Source organism: Fukomys damarensis, unplaced genomic scaffold, assembly GCF_012274545.1.
Source record: "Fukomys damarensis isolate Sample0158 unplaced genomic scaffold, DMR_v1.0_HiC HiC_scaffold_5, whole genome shotgun sequence".
Classification (NCBI taxonomy): domain Eukaryota; kingdom Metazoa; phylum Chordata; class Mammalia; order Rodentia; family Bathyergidae; genus Fukomys; species Fukomys damarensis.
Window position 1 is genome coordinate 40,035,840 of NW_022900917.1, and position 15,222 is coordinate 40,051,061.

Sequence of the window (15,222 nt, forward strand, 5' to 3'; positions counted from 1 at the left end):
CAAACCTAGAAGGCAATGGCTGTTTCTTTGATCACTGTAAGAACTGATGCCTGGAAAAGCTCTTTACTTCCTTACAAACTATATAAACTGGACCCTGACTCAAATTTATCAATTATAGAAGAGAATTCAGCATAAAGGATCTTGAATTACAGGTCATAGATTCAGCTACTTAAATACTCAAGGGATAGCAATATAAGGCAGTTTCATAAAAAAAGAACATCTACAACATATATCTGTGATTTTCAAGATTAATCACTGACAGAGAGCTATAAAACAGCACAAATTCCTTCCTCAGTCTTAGAAATACCACATCCATATATGCAAACGTGCAAAAACAAACGTACAATTAGTTGTCTGACCCATTTATGAGCCCCATGATGTGTATTTTCCATGTGCACACACCAGACCAAAGCAGCTTGAATAATGAAATATCCGCCCCAAACAGGAACAGAGTTTGGGGAAAATATTTAAAGAGTGGCGCAAGGGTGGGAGTGAAGGGATTATTAGATTATTATTAGATTATTAGGTGAAGAAAGTGTGGAAGACAGGCAAAGTGGAGGACACACACTCAGAAAATGAATTTTCTAACATGACACCCACTGGCCACAGCATTTAAATCTCTACTTTGACTAGAGTGGAGCTCAGATTTCTCCCCCTGGTACCCTAGAGATCTCCAAATGCACTCTGTATTTTCTTCTCAACATTGTCTCTTATCACTATAATGAACAAACCAGTAGAGTAGGCCAATAGGTCCAGGCTAATGCACCAAACAGCTCTGACACAGTTTTGCCTCACCTTTCAGAGCATATCCAGTGCTATCAATGACATCCTCAGCCTCAGGACTCCCAAGTCATGGCCAGCTCTAGTTTCTCCACCTCCCAAGTGCTTTCCTTATCATGGTGGCAAGAATTGTTAGCTCCTTCTCTTGAGCACCTTACTTCACCCAGTCCATATTCCAATTAACAGACTGACTCACTGGGCCCCGCCCTTGGCACTATCCTCAATAGGACTGGGTGTGTACACTGGAGTTGGTAGAGACAGACAAGAAATGAATTACTGAATAAATGAGACAATCAGGTCAGAAAGTCAAAAGCCTTCCATGGAGAAATACTTCTATTTTTTGTATCATAGGAAAGAAAACCACACCCATGGGTCTAAGAGAAAAGGAGTGGTTGATTTTGAGGAGACAGACCAGGAAGACCTTGGCCTGATCAGAGGTTTGATTGTATTCTGAGTACTAAAAGGGAGGCCAGTGAGTGTTTTGCATGGGGTATGATCTAATTAACTCTTTAAAATGAACTCTGAATACTAGGTACAGGATGGGCTAGAGAGAGCAAGAGAAGAAATGAGGAAGCCAATTTGTTAGGTTCTTAGTGCAGGCCAGGTAAGCAATGGTCAGATCAGACCTGGATGGTGGGAATGGATATTTGGGTTTGCTTTAGTGATACAGTGACCAGAGTGGCTAATGGATCAGACAGACCAGTAAGACATGAGAAATCCACACCTGTCTCAGGTAAGGTGTCTCAGAACTTCTGTGAGATAGGATAGCCCAGTGTTTAGGAGTGTGGCTTCTATAGGCAAGTTGCCTGGAATCCTAGCTTCCCCATCATAATGGGATAGTTCTTTAACTTCACAGTGCCTTAGTTTCCCCACATGTAATAGATAATAATAATAATGGTAACTACTTCAAAGGATCATAAGGACAAAATAAGTTCACATATATATAATACATATTATATATAATATATAATACATATTATATATAATACATATTGTGTATATAATATATGATACATATATAATGTAATACATATTATGCATATAATATATATGATATTATATATTATATATATATTAGTTTGAGATATTACCTGGTAGATTCTTTAATGTTTCCTATTATTATATTTACTAAATTTTGACAAATGTTTCCTCCCAAGTAAAGAAAGAACTAGCTCCTCAGATTCATAGCCCACCTCGACATGCACTGCATTGCTCTGGCCTGGCCTAGAGATCAAGCTGGGAAACAATCTGGCCCTGACTGCAACCATTGGACTGGTGGTTGTTAAAGCATTCACCGCAGCTCTGTGAAGGGCTCTGTGCAGGGTACTAAGGAAAGCAAGGGGTGGAGCTAGTGTGGTCAGGCTGGCAGGCTTGAGAAGCTTTCTGAAGAACTGATGGCTCAGAAGTGACCTAAAGGCCAGGGAAAATTTGGACAAGCAATGATGGGATCAGAGAAGAGGCTGCAAGTGTCCCTAGACTAGGAAGGGTACAAGCTCAGGAAGGGGAAGGAAAAGGAAGGAGAAGCCCCAAGACTATGCAACTGGAGCTCAAGGAATGACTGAGTGGGGCCAGGAGAAGGCAGGAAAGCAGGGCTTAACTGTCCATCTCAGAGTAAAACTTCAGGCTTTGTGTTCCTATTACACATGAGCATGACTGCTGCCCCTTCGTGGGAGAGAGAAAAAGAAGGCCAGAAATTATTCTTCAGTTCCTACTTTAGCACCCACAGCCTTCCCTTGGGTGTTACTTACACGCTACACATGACTTACAATACTATGCAGTTGAGCCCTTTCTATTTTATGGATTACCAAACTTGGGTTAAGCACTCTGCCCAAGGGGTCACAATCAAATAAGGCAAAGTTATGACCCCAACCACCCTCTTGGATACCACAGAGAATCATGAAAAGATTAGAGTTATGAGGCCACTAAAGTTTGATTTTTACTCCCTGGTCTACCACTAAGTGTCAGGGTGATCTTAGGTGACCCTTTCCAGTTTTCAAGGACTATCTGACCTAATGTTCACATGAGCAGTTTTTGAATGATGTCTAAATTTTTATTTTAACATTATCATGCCAAGCCTGTCATCCTTCCAAAATTTGGTTTAAAATTTGTCTTCCAGGGAGCATTTACAAATGTCAAAAGAAAGCAACACACAGTTTTATAATAACTTTTTAAATTTGCTTTTCAGAACATTTGCATATGATATGGCTGTTTCCCAATTCAAATGAATATGAAGGAGGCCATTTGCTTAACAGAAGATAGCAATAATGAGCACTTGTGTGTTAAGACTTGTACGAAATTTCCTTGCAGATTGTACCCACGCTATGCACAGCTACACAAGCCTCATTTGAAATAGTTCCAACCATCCCATTCAGGAGAGCTTTTTTAAAAATCCATAGGCTCAAATTCATAAGAGCATGAAGAACGTATCTTTCTTTCAGTGTTTCTCTGAGTGTTTCCATTTCTCTCCATTCTGTGTGATTATACAAACTGACAGGATGACTTGTGGCAGAAGAAATGAAAGGGTTTGTAATTTAGGAAACCTCTGGCCCCGCTGACTGAAAGCAGGTTGTTTGTAAAAAGGAAATCCTGACCTCAGCTAACTGGCAAACTCTGTCAGAAGCAATAGAAGGAAGCGAAGGAGAAAGAACAGTGCTGGGATTTTTATTGGCAACTGAAGAAAAACGGATGCTCTGCCAGAGGAAAGACCATGGGATGTACTTGCCACTGGGGGACCAAGACTTGCCCCATGTCGCCAAGTGTTCAAAATTGTGTGATTGCATTAGGGCTTGATGCTCTGGTTTAGGGGGCTGGTTGCACAGGAGGAGGTGGCTGCTTGGGATGGTGGCTAGGATGACAATCCTGACTGGATTCCCTCCTGCTAGTTGAGGTTGGAGACTCTCTGACACAGGCACGCCCTGGCCTGCCCCGTTGTTATAACGGGTTGACACAGATTTCCAAGGCCCACAGAGAGACGACGGAGGGTACACAGGTATGCCAAATGCTTGCCCAGTTGGCCCTCTGACAGCTCAGCCTCATCCCTCCTGCCACATGCTTCTGTCAGTAGAGTTCTGCCATGACCTCTACAACTCCACCAAAAAATGACAACCTTGCAAATTCTGCTCTTAGGCCAGCGGCTTTCAGTTGTCCAGCCCTGCAAATCAGCTGGGGTGCTCGGACAGATACCTGTGCTTGAGCCCAGTCCCAGATTCTGATTTGATTTCTCTGGGGTGTGTCTTGAGCTGCAGCTGTGCCCCTGCTGGTGTCAGCACAACATATGAACAAGAGAGACCTTCACTGCCAGTCACCTCCCACCAGATAGACCAATTTGTGAAGGAGCTTTCTGGCTCTTGGCCTTCTTTTTCCAGTTAGTTCTGCATGGCTATACCTAGGCTCCTGAAACACTCATGATCCTACTTCAACTCCATCCAACAAACATCCAAAGGAGCTCCTTTGTGAGTGGAGAGCTCCAGCCCATGTCAGAGGAGTCCTCAAAGGACCACCATCTACAGGGAAAAGAGATGAATGATACACACTTCAGCCTGTAGCCAGGCACAGTGGTACACAGCTATAATCCCAGCACTTTTGGAAGCTGAGTCAGGAAGATTGCAAGTTTGAGTCAAGCCTGGGCATCTTAGAAACTTAGCAAAACCCTGTCTCAAAATAAAACAAAATTTCAATAAAGTATGAGGAGCACGGGTGTAGCTCACTGTGAAGACCCTGGGTTCAATCCCAGGTACAAAAACAAATAAACCAAAAAATACGGGGCTGGGGTTTAGTCAGTAGCAAAAACCTTGTGTGTGAAGCCCTGAGTTCCATCCCCAGCAGTGCTAAATAACTAACAAACAAAAACTAGTAGCCTGTGATGCAGGCCACACTAGATTTCAAAGACACTTGTAATCCAAGAGGATCAGGGCAGCAAAGAACTTTAATTTATAATGAGAGCCTCAAGAGCATAGCAATGAATGTCTCCTGGGGAAATAATTCTCAAAGAGGAAGTGCTATTTTCATTGGTCTATTGAAGAAAAGAAGAAGCCAAGAGACTGCTAAACCTAGTTATCCCCTAAATCCTCCAGAAAGTTGCTAGCTTGTTCAAGCCTCAGTCCAGTGAAGGCGTTATTAGTTTTTCCTCCTTCCCCAAGCCCCACTTTCAGTCTTTCACTAAGACTTGCCAACTGCCACATAACACATCTCCAGCCAATCTGCAGTTCTCTGTCCTCATCCATCTCAATAGTGTCCTTCCCTGAGATCCTAGAAATGCCCCCTGCTAGTCTCCCTGCCTCTGCTTCTCTACTCTGACCTGTTCCCTGCACCTCAGCCTAGCCTGGTCCTTCTTGTTACTGTTGCTTTTTGGATAAACTCAGGCTCCTCAGTGTCCTGAAGCCTGGACCACCCCTCTCACTTGCACCAGCCCCTCAGCTCTCTCCTTGTTCAGCTTCTGCTCCCCAAGCTTTCTTGTTGGTTCTCACAAGTCCTAAGTGCTGCTCCATCCCATGGCTTTCACACATGCTCTCAGCCTGGAGGACAGTTTCACCACTGAGTTTTTCCTCACCTTTCCAGTCTCAGCTCCATAATGTACCCTCGAGATGCCTTCGGACCAGTCTATTGAAAAGAGATCTCCTCCCTTGTAGAAATCTCTCTCTCCTCCTCTCTCAGAGACCCCACTATGTCCTCCACACTTGCACAATATCATTTTTAGTCTGGTTACTCTGGTGCCTGCTTCTCTCTGTAGGCTGGAAACTTCAAGAAAACAAAGGACATCATTACCACTACCACTCACTTCCCAATATCAAGGGCAATGCTTGAAGTGTTCATGTTTTTCATAGCAATAAAATCGAAACACTTGTTGACGAGATAGACAATGGATCAATGAGAAAAGGCATTGGGAATTAAGAGCACAATGTATATTGGAGAAATTTCAAGAATTCAATGAAACGAAGTTTGAGGTGTGGGATAGGTCGATGAGGGAGTGTGGGAGAAAAAAAATCTAACAATTTGAGTGGATGCAGATTGCCAAGGGTCTGGACTCAGAAGCTCAGGAGTTTTAGCTTTATCTGTTATTGTATGAACCTGGTTTTAGGAGGTATGATAGAAAGTCAGGTGCATATTCATTTGACTAATGGGGAAGAAATGCACAGAAATAGAAAGTTAGGAGACACATGGGAGATGGTAGCCATAATCCAAACAAGCTGTGTAAGGGCAGCCCTGGGGAGAGAGACATGGAAGCCAACAGCATGTGTGCCAGAGGCAGAGCTGGGCACCCAAGGCTTCCGAGCCCCCTGTGCAAACACACACCTTTCCCATCGAAGTGGGGATGGAGCTGGCTGGGGCAGCCACGTGCATATCTGTGTTCCCTACCTCATAGGGAAGCACCTTATTCTAAATCTTCTCACTATTCCTGAATGGAAGGCTTCCTTGTCTGGAAGTAATTTTGTGTATTATTACACGTATGCGGGTTGCAATGAACCCTTTGGAGAGACAAGAAACTGGTTTCCCTGATGGCCAGTAGGTGCAGCAGTCAGAACAAAACATATGTGACTGAGGAAGTGTCACGCCTCACTGTGTGGCTGGAGATTATAAACACACTGAACTCTCCCTGTGAAGACCTTTATTATACACCCTTTTCTCACTATTAAAATCACAGCCCAGAGGTGGCCGCTGGGCCAGGCCTTCCCTCAGCCATCCTGGGCAGGGCCTCTGGACACAGATACTCCAAACTCCCCACCCCTTGCAACTCCCACTCGCAGGAGTTGTAGCAGGTGATGTAGCAAGATGCTGCCTATTTTGAGATGAATGGTGCATCCAAAGGCTGATGAAGCTCTTCCATGAAAGATGCCTTTGCTTCTGTCCCTAGAACCTGATAGGCACAGAGCTCACCTCAAACAAATAGCAAAGTGTTCAAAAGAAGGAAAAAAAAAGAAGAAAAACAAAGATTAAAAAGTATGGTGGCAGGAAGGGAGAAAGTTTGCTACTAAGGAACAAAGGAAGCATTAAGCCAGTGACGAGGACTCCCCTACATTTGCTGTGGCCCTGATGAGGACTGCGTAAGTATCTACCAGGCCACGAGGATCAAAGTGCCTGTGAGCATAAAACCAGGCATCTAGGCAAGGGACGGAGGGTGGCAGAGGGCAGTGTGTCTAAGCAGGAAGCCCTAGCATCACTGCTGGCCCCACGGAAGGACATATTCCCCTCAGCAGCTCCCCACGGCCCTGTCTGTAGGAACCCCTCCCTCTGGGAGAAATACCATCGTCCCATCACCTGGCCACTTAGTGGTTCAAAAATACCAAAGGCTTTCCAGAAGTTCCATTCTTCCTCAAGTACTTAAAAAGCAAGGAGGGGGCCTAGTGAATGGAGGAAGCACACACCCTTATTGGAACACTCTTGTTTTGAAAAACTTCTGCCCTCTGGGGTTGAAAGCATTTCTTGGCCCAGAGGAATCAAGAGGCACCACCATCACTCCAGAAATGTTTCCAGCCCCTGACCTTGATATTTATTTGCAAAGCCTGACAGGAAATCGGTACTGTGTGTTCCATGAAAAACAAAGGAAAATGCAGGAATCAGAAAAAACAACAGACTGCACTAAACAGACTTACATCAATTGACCTTAAAGAAAATGACAGGCTAGAAAAATAGTTCCCTGTGACATGTAACCTTTAATATGTTCTGAAGACCCAATATGTGCCTGGCACTGGGCCCAGTCCTGAAAGGCTGTGGACCCTGGGAAGCTAAGGTTTCCCAAACAGAGGGCCTTATGCTGCTGGGATAAAGCTGATAAGTGAGGGGCCTGTGCCTCAGCAGTGAGGCACAGGGTAAGCTGAAAGCTTCGGGTACAGGATGGGAGAGATTCTCGGGGAAAAGTCCTAAGATAATAAAACATTAATCCAAATTACAAAAACAGGTAGGGATTTTACATAAGAGAAAGAGGGAGAGAAAAGCATACCTGGAAAGAAAGAACAGATAATGTTTAAGACAATTTCAGAGACTGAGCCTTATCGTGGTTCACACCTATGGTCCCAGCAAGCTAAGAGGCCAAGGCAGGGGGATTGCAAGTTCCAGCCCAGCCTGCTCAACTTAGAGACTGTACAGAACCCCATCCCTCCTTTGGTAGTGACAGGAATTCAGAATGCATTTATATGCTATAAGAAAAATATAAGAATGAATACCAGGAATCAGAAAATGGAAGGCAATAGAGAGGGGTGGAGACTGTATCATACAGAAAAGGGTTTGACTCAGAAAGCCATAGCTGTTTCTCAACTCTAACCACTTTTTCCATGTAGAAATTCTAGCAGAAAGGTTTCTAGTTTTCAAGAAAAGCCATCTATCCTGTTATTGGGGGGAATTAGTTGTAGGAATCTTAAACCTTGTAATTATGGGTCAAAATAAAAAATTGTAGACTAATGAAAACATGATGGTGGGCACCCAGAGCTCAGACTATAACACATTCAGATAATGGAACGTGTGTCTGTCTGGAGTGTCCAGAAGACACCAAATAGAAACCAAAGTGTCACTAGGTCTTTAGGAGTATTGGCAGAACTGAAGGCCTCAAGGAAGAGGCAGTGAGAGGGGCAGGTTGGCTCGAGTGTGAGCACCATTCCTGATATGGAAAGTTATCTAATTGAGTGCTCCTAAACTTGCTGTACATGAAAATGAACTCAGAAATTGTCTCTTACAATAGTAGAACTATTTAAACATGATGAACAATGGCTTTTCCACACACAAGTTACATGTATTTCTCAATAATACCCTTGTACACTCTTGTAACATTTTAAACTTTTTAAAGGAGAAATAGTGTTGCAGGTGGCACACTACCAGCAGAGCAAAGAAACAAATATCTGATGGTGTTGCTGATTTAAATTGCAGCTCAATTTTACTTATATGTTATAAAACCACAAAGCCAAAAAACGTCGATTCATTGTTTACACATACATCACACACACACACACACACTCACACACACACGTATCTTCTATTTTCTTCTATTTATATGTGGGATCTTAGATGTCATTCAGATAATCTGTTATAATTCCATGTCTGGAAATTTATCCAAAGGAATATTCATTTACTTATTTTCTAGCGTTATGTATGGTTTGGATTTTCAATGTTCACCAAAGACCAATATGTGAAAGGCATGGTTGCCCCGGGGGTGGCACCTGTGGGAGGTAGTAAAACATTAGGAATCAGGGCCGAGTGGAAGGAAGTGAGGTCACAGAGAGTGTGTCCTAAAGGGGCTACTGAGGTGCTCCTCTCTCCTTTTTGCTTGCCAGCCACCATGAAGTAAGTGACCTCTTTTCCCACATACATCTACCCTGATGTGCTGCTATACCACCATGGTCCCAAAATGATGGGGCCAAGTGGGCATGGACTAAAACCTCAGAAATTCTGAGGCAAAATAAATCTTCCCTTTTTTTAAGCTGATTATCTTTGGTATTTTGTCATAGTAACAGAAAGATAATACAAACACAAACCTCAATAGGCACGGAGGGCACAATGCCCATCATGCGAGTGTGTATGATTATATTCCTGCTCTCCAGGCACTTAAGACCTGATTGGGATAATCAGATTATAAAAATGCGTGCATAATGACGAACATAGAAGTACTTGAGTAATAATTATCATGGCTACAAGTTGGAGACAGCTGCTCCTGTGCGCCAGGAGAAACTTCTACCTCCCCCATGCAGTGCTCAGCATACCTTGTATTACTTCAATTACCCAAATTCCCTCCAGTCCCTGAGCTCTGGGAGAGTAACTGTCACGTCTACTTGTCCATGGCATCTCCAGTACATGGTACATAATTAAAAATGAATTAAGGCACCATCTATGTGATGAAATACTGAGCAACCATTAACCAATGAGCAGATACATACCTACAGTTATAGAAAGCTGTCCATAATATGCTGCTTATTGAAAGGAAATAAAGCAGAGTACAAAGAATATGTAGCTTACTAGATTACTATGCATATCTATAATAAAAGATTTAGATGAATATAGTCATCCTTCGTTATTGGTAGGGCAACAGTTCCAGAAATCCCTACGGATACCAAAATCCACAGAAGCTCAAGTGCCTTGTATAAAACAGGGTAATAGCTGCCTAAACCTATTCAAATTAACTTACATGCATTAAAATAGATAATACAATATAAATGCTATAGAACTATTCACCATACTGTCTTATTAAGGAATAATGACAGAAAAAGTCAATGTTCAGTACAGACTCAAATGTTTTTTGAATACTACTTTTTATTCAAGATTTGTTGAATCCATAGATGCTAAACCCATGAACAGAGGACATTATATATATGATGGAATTTTGAAAAATTTTCACTTAACTATGTATATTCTAGAGTTTCCAATAAGCAAACAATTTATCTAAAACAATCTCAATGCTATTTTAATACTTAATAAGAATTATTTTATAGTCACTACATTTGGCAAGATTTAGCTAAAACACAACATCTACTGCAAAGAGGCAATTTCTTTCCTGCAGCTGCGTGTTTTGAGGGCCATACCCAGTCCAAGGCATAAAGTTGTCTGACTTTCCATAATCTACCCCTGCTGTCCCTTCCACCTGCCCCTCTGGGCAGTGGAGAAGCCCTGGGCCATCCAGGCAGGCTAGTTCCATATAGGGACAACACTGGCTTGAACTTCTCACTTCATTATCAATGTTGTTTGCCTTTTAATGTGCATTGAGTGAACGTTCCGGTACTAAACTCTGGATACCTGTGCTAGAACCTGTATCAGACAGAAGGAAAGTATGAGGATTTATATGGCAAAGACTCTTTGACTTCAGTGAGATCTCAGACTGCATGGGAGACAAGCATGTGTATGCACATGAATACTAAAGAGTAGAGTTGTCTGCATTCACCTCTTCAGAGCTGTTATATTTCTGGTAATGTCCTCTGACAAAATACCTGAAATAGCCCATTTTTTGCTTCATAAACTGATTGTTTTGGTTCACAGTTTTATTTTGTTTTGTTTTGTTTTTTTTTTTTTGAGACAGGGTCTCACTATGTAGTTCAGACTGACCTGGAACTCACTACGTAGACCAGGCTGGTATCGAACTCACAGCGATCCTCCTGCCTCAGCCTCCCGGGTGCTGGGATTACAGGCATGCACCACCACACCCGGCTTGGCTCACAGTTTTGAACATTTCAGACCATGGTTCATTGGCCCTGTTCCCTTGGGCCTGTGGGAAGGTAGCATATCATGGTGGGAGTGCATGGCAGGGCAAGGCCACTCACCTCATGATCAGGAAGCAAGAGAGTGCAGAGAAGGCTGGAGATCCCATAATCGCCTTCAAGGGCACACCTACAGTTACCCAGAAGTGTCCCATCTGGCCCTACTTCTGAAAGGTTCTATCTGCCAATAGAGCCCTCCTGAGGGCCAAGACTTTAACATAGCATCCTTTGGGGAATAGTCAAGATCAAATTATAGCAAAAGCTATGGTCTTTGCACTGTATAAGGGCTTCCTAGCTACTACTCTTAGAAACCACAATGCCCAGTGACAGGAGAAAGAATTGACCATTGTCCCTTTTTCCAGAAAATTTAACTGCATTCGAGTATTGTATAACGGTAAAAGTGTGTGCTTATGGTAAAAAATGTTAAAAAGAACCAATGAATATAAATAAATAAATAAAAACTTTCCCATCTAAGTATTGACTACTGTTAATATTTCAAGAATTTTCTTTTTAATCCCACTTCTCTGCTTTTTTCTTACATAGTGGACATGAAATTTCATATTCAGCTCTTTATCTCATTTTTCCTGATAGGTTGTAATGCATATTTATCCATATCATGAAACGCTGGCTAGACATCATGGTTTAAGGCAGCACAATTGTCTATTAGGTGAGCAACTGCCATGTGCCTGATGCTGTGCTGAGCACTATAGCAGTAACCGAAGGAAGAACTAACACTTTTTCATTTGGTCCTCAAAACTTTGTAAGATAAATACTAATATAAGTTCCATTATTCAGAACAAAAATGTCCTCAATTATTGAACTATAAAGCAGTTTCCCAAAGTCATAGATATGGTAAAGGGTAAAACTATGATATGAACCTAGGAAATCTGACTCAAAGGCCACCTCCTTAACGGCTATGTTATGCTGCCTTCCCCGAATGCTTACTAATGACCAAAGCTAACACAAACGATAATAAGCTGTGTGCCAGGCCAGAGACTAGGCCCTTTCAGTGTACTAAGTTCCCCACCACCATTCTCTTACTCAAATTTCCCTTCTTATATGAGAAGGCTGAGTCTAAAAGGGGTAGATAATGTACTCAATATCACACGGGAAGGAAGTGGTGGTTTTGAATTTTGAACTCAGACCTCCAACTCTAGCCACCAGCTTGACTGTTCTTCTCTACTATAGCAAAACAGTCTCATTGCTAAATTCAGTGTCATGGCGGTTTGGCTCTGTTTTCTTCCAGGAAATTTATACTCTGCCCTTTTCATGTAGTCTTTGACACATTGTGTATGTTTGTGTGTGTGTAGGTTTTACCAGGGATTAAGCTCATGACCTTTGCATTAAATTATATCCCTAGCCTTTCTTTATTTTTCTATTTTTAATCAGGTTCTTGCTAAATTGCCAGATTACCCAGGCTGGGCTCAAACTTGCAATCCTCCTGCCTCAGCCTCTCAGAGTGCTGAGATTATAGGTGTCATATGCCACCATACTCAGCTTGAATTAATCTTTATATATGGTATAATATGAAAGTAAAATTTCATTCTTTTGCATATGTATATCCAGTTTCCCCAGTAACTTTCATTGAAAAGAACAACCTTTCCTTATTGAATAATCTTGGCACCCTTGCCAAAAATCATATGATCATATATATGAAGGTTTATTTCTGAGCTCTCTGTTCTATTTGTCTATATATTTGTCTTGTCACCAGCACCACACTGTTTTGATGACTGTAGCTTTGTAGTAAGTTTTGAAATTAAGAATTATAAGACTTCTAATTTTATTAGTCTTTTTCAAGATTATTTTGGCTATTTAAGGTTCCTTGAGATGCCACATGAATTTTAGGATGGATTTTTCTATTTCTGCAAACATTTGCTGGGATTTTATATTAAATATAATAGAAACACACAAACAATTGTAATAAAATATTCTAAGTACTGGGACTCTCTAATCTCCCTTCCTACACTATAAGCATTTCAAAGGTAACTACTCATATTTATACCCTCACAGTTTCTAACGTTGAATCATGTACCAGATAGTACTAGAGTAATATCTCTGAATGGATCAGGATTAGTGAGCATATGCTGAGAACCAAGATGCTTTAAAAGCTGATCAAAATCAACTGAAAGTAAACAAATATCTTTTTTTATGACCAGACTTCAGATTTCTCAAAGTAAAACAAAGTTGAATCCTGGCTGGCACAAACACATCATAATTTCCATGATTATGTAAGAACAGCCACAGATACAAAATAAAGTGTGGATGGGGGGGTCCTACAGTTTAAAACAAATACATAAACCTCCTCCAGCCCACTATAGCTTAATAAAAAATCTAAGGGTGATATATACAAGGCCTGACCATCAGGGATGAATGGTTTATTATTTCAGAGGCTGCATTACCAGCTGCGTATTTAATGTAAATGCTCAGGACTGAACGTGGTTTATTCTATTTATAGCATTTAATACTATTCTTTAAGTTCAAATAAACTAAACAGATTGAAGAATTGAGATTTGCATAATAATGTTATATAATATAAAAAGTATGAAACATAAACCTTTTCCTTCCTTCTGTGGAGTCTAACGAAACTTCAGTTGTTTATTTTAGCACTAGAAACTCTTGGCCTGCAGAGCACAGGAAAGACAGAAGAAAAGCCTGCTTTGATGCTACTTGAATTAATCCAAGAGGTCTTGTAAATCAAGACAGCAAAACTGCCCTTGCCCTGCTGGCCCAGGCCTGTCTCCACCGCACCCCCTGATCCCAGTAGGCAAGGTCCCTCGAGCTCACAGACGAGAAGACCAGAAAGGGTGGTGACAGAGAAGAGGACTCACTTCGATCTGGACCAGGAGAGTTTAACCTGTTGCAGGATACAGGTCTCTGTGAAATGTGATGAAATATCTGAGAGAATCTCTGATTTGCTGAGTGCCAGCTGTGTACCATGAACTAAGTTAACTAGTACAATCCAGTAGACAATAATCCGGCATGTGATGATGCCTGGGTCCATGGACTAAAGAGAGGTATGACAGAGTGATGAGTTTGCTGGTTTATTTTAATGGCTTTACCAGGAAAAGAGCCCACAGGTGGAAATCTTGGGGCGGTTGAAGACACTTGCTAGGAGAGAGGTCTGGCCTTTACCTTCAGCTCCTAGGAGGTGACCTATGTCATACCTGTCGGGAATGCTTTTACTTAGGGAGCTTCACTTAGGCAAAGCTGGCCACACTGACATGAGGGTGGGGGTGGACACCACGTACAGGAAGATCAGCCGTATGCTTCAGAGCAAAGGCTTAAATCACAGAGCTATCATGGAGGCTGAGATCAAGCATGCAGGCAATCAATCGGTAATGCCCATGCAGAGAAGCTGCAATATGAACTGGACACCGAGGCTCAGGTAGTTTTCCTGGATGGCAGCGCTCCATGATACCGTCACACTTTGACATCAGAGAAGCACATCCCTGAAAATGATGGAAACCACAGAACTATTCTTTGCTCTCTTCCTTTGGCTGATTTTGGTATGTTTCCCCTCCCTATTCTAAACCATACCTATGAATTTAAAAGATTGTCATGTGTTTCCTGAGTTCTTCTAGTGAATTTTCAAACCAGTGTAGTTTGCAGGATGACCCTGAACTTGCAGATAGCGTCAAGGATTAGGGTAGTCATGGAACAGTGCCATCCAACCTTGATGTTGGGTACCAACTTCCAGCAGCTGGTGTCTGAAATCTTGGGCAGACATGGCAGCCTTGGAGAGTATTCTCTGACCTCACAGATTGGCTAAAGGCAGCCACTTCTTAGCAGACCCCAAGAGCAACCAGGCCCTTTGGCAGTCAGCTCCCCAAGGGCAGATGGAAGGTGTCAGGGAATTTCTAGACTACTGTCACTTGGTAAACCTACCAATAGGAGGCCACCTGGATTCCTGATGAGGAACAGTGGTGTGGGACACACGAAACATTCAGTTCAAGCTAAGTAAAAACTTTGCCCATGAAAGAGCCACTTATGCAAAACTCCAGTTCACTGTACACTTCAGTTCACGCAAGAAAAGCTGGAAAGAAACTTGACAAAAAATAGAAACTTGGGTTTAGCTGAGGTTCAGTCTTGTTCTCTAGAATGTGCTTACAATAGCTGACATTTCTAGAGCCAAGGAAATGCCTTTCTCAATGGGACTCCCAGCTGACACATACTGAGTCCCTGCAAAGTATTTGGTTCCACTTGTACTGACTGATGTCTTAAAACAACCACATGGCATCTAAACTACAAAGAAGAGTTCATCTTTATGTAT